The sequence below is a fragment of the Stigmatopora argus genome, unplaced genomic scaffold (genome assembly GCF_051989625.1).
Source record: "Stigmatopora argus isolate UIUO_Sarg unplaced genomic scaffold, RoL_Sarg_1.0 HiC_scaffold_138, whole genome shotgun sequence".
Lineage (NCBI taxonomy): Eukaryota > Metazoa > Chordata > Actinopteri > Syngnathiformes > Syngnathidae > Stigmatopora > Stigmatopora argus.
Window position 1 is genome coordinate 2,406 of NW_027520149.1, and position 2,405 is coordinate 4,810.

Consider the following 2,405-nt stretch of genomic DNA (forward strand, 5'->3'; position numbering starts at 1 on the left):
TGACCCTCCACGCAATCTGGCGATTCACTCCAGGTGACGTCCTGCTTCACATCCTGCCGATCTATCACGTACACGGGCTATTCGTTGCGCTCCATACAGCGATCCTGAACGCGAGCACCATCTTGTTCAGCAATCGCTTCTCCGTTGATGAGACACTTGAGTTACTGCCAGAGGCGACCGTCATGATGGGTGTCCCCACGCACTACATCCGACTGCTCGACGACCCGCGATTCACCCGCGAACATTGCCACAACATCCGACTGTTCACGTCGGGGTCGGCACCGATGACCGAATCCGTGCACGAAACGTTCTCAGAACGCACCGGTCATCGCATTCTCGAGCGCTACGGAATGAGCGAGTGCGGAATGATCACGTCCAACCCCTACGAGGGAGACCGAGTACCAGGCACCGTTGGATATCCGCTGCCAGCGGTCCGGATACGCATCGTGGCAGACGGGATCACATGCCCTCCGGGCGAAGTAGGCATGGTGCATGTCCAGGGGCCAAACGTGTTCGCCGGATACTGGCGAATGCCTGATAAATCCCCAGCAAGCACATGACGGCGAATGGTGGCTCGGTAGATGAGCAAGGCCGACTGACTCTCGAAGGACGGTCTGGAGACATGATCATCTCTGGCGGCCTCAACATCTACCCTCGTGAAATCGAAATGGTGCTCGATACACATCCCGGAATTCGGGAGAGTGCCGTCGTTGGCTTACCCGACGCCGACCTCGGCGAACGAGTTGCCGCCTTTGTCGTGCCCGACGGCGATCATGCCCTCAACACCAACGCCATCTTGGAAGAGCTCGGAACCTCACTTGCGTCCTTCAAGCTGCCAAAGTCGTTCATCGTTGTCGACCAGCTTCCACGTAACACCATGGGCAAAGTGCAAAAGGTTGCGCTTCGTGATGCCGAAGGAACCTGACACGATTCTCGAAAATTCCCTCAAGAAACGGCGGTCATATACCGATTCGATAAACGTGGAACGGCGAGCTACGCGACGATACGTGACCGATTCGGTTATCGAAATTCTTATTCCCCAAAGTGGCGGCCTCGGACGCGCAACCACCGCCGAGATTCCAATTGCCGATATCTCATTGCACGGAGCCACCGTGCACGCCAATGCAAGCGACAGCTTGACGCGCGGCAAAGTGATTCACGTAACGCTCTCGGGCCAGGAAAGCACGGCGATCATCCGCTCGGAAACAACCACTCCCGATGGCAGCACAATGGTGCGCTACGGGCTCGAGTTCGTCAGCCCAAACACCGCATTTCTCGAACAGCTCCAGCTGCTGATGGGACCCGGTCGACTCGGCACACGAAGTGAAAGCTGCCGAAGAACTCTGGTTACGCACGAGCTGACGGTCGCTAGCGGCAACCGGCCGAAACCGGCTACGCCGATGCGACCGATACTGTTAACGAAATGTGGCTTCCCTGGGAGTTCGGCCTTGCCTTAGCGATTGGCTTTGCGGTCCTTTCCCGCTACCTGCGTCATCGATACGCTCGAACGGCTAGCTTCGCGCGAGAAGCGGTAGTTGTTTCGCTGCTCTACACGCTGTGGCAGATCGCGGGACAATTGTCGGTGCTTGGAATCGATGACGCCATCGGCCGAGGTGAATTTCTGTGGCAACTGCAACGCAGCTTGTACCTGCCAAGCGAGCTCGCGCTTCAAAACGCGGTGCTGCATTCAAGCTTCTGGACGCAATTCTCTAATCTGTATTACGCGATCGCCCACGTACCGGCAATGGGCATCTTTCTCGTGTGGCTGTTCTTCTACGACCGTGACCGCTACCCGACTTGGCGGAACTCGCTCGCGATCCTCACCGGGATCAGCTTGGTCATCCAACTCATTGCGGTGGCGCCGCCGCGCCTGACCCCGGCAACGCAAATGGTCGACACCGGTTTGCAATTACGGCCAATCCGTGTATGGCGCCTTGGGCTACGGCATAGCTGGGCAACTTCAAGCACTCCCATCGATCCATGTCGCATGGGCGGCCATTGTGGGCTGGGGAGTGTGGGAGGCTCTCGACAACCGCTGGCGATGGATCGGTGTTGCCCACTTTCTCGTAACGTTTCTCGTTGTTGCGATTACCGGCAACCACTATTGGCTAGACGGTCTCCTGTCCATCGTCCTGCTCGTACCAGCACGATTTGCCGGCCACGCAATCGCGAAAGCCTCGTTGCGCAACGAGACACGTTCTCTCGGACCGGTCGCGGAACCCGCAGATGCCCAATGAGCAAGCACCGTTGTCTCGTACTATTCGCAATCGCAATGACGGTTGGCTGTGGTACCAGTCAGATAGCCGAACGCGGCAACAACGCAAACCCGAACCCACCACAATCGATTGTTGCGGGACCATCATCGGTGACAGCCCCCGCAACGACGTCGACCACGATTGTCACCA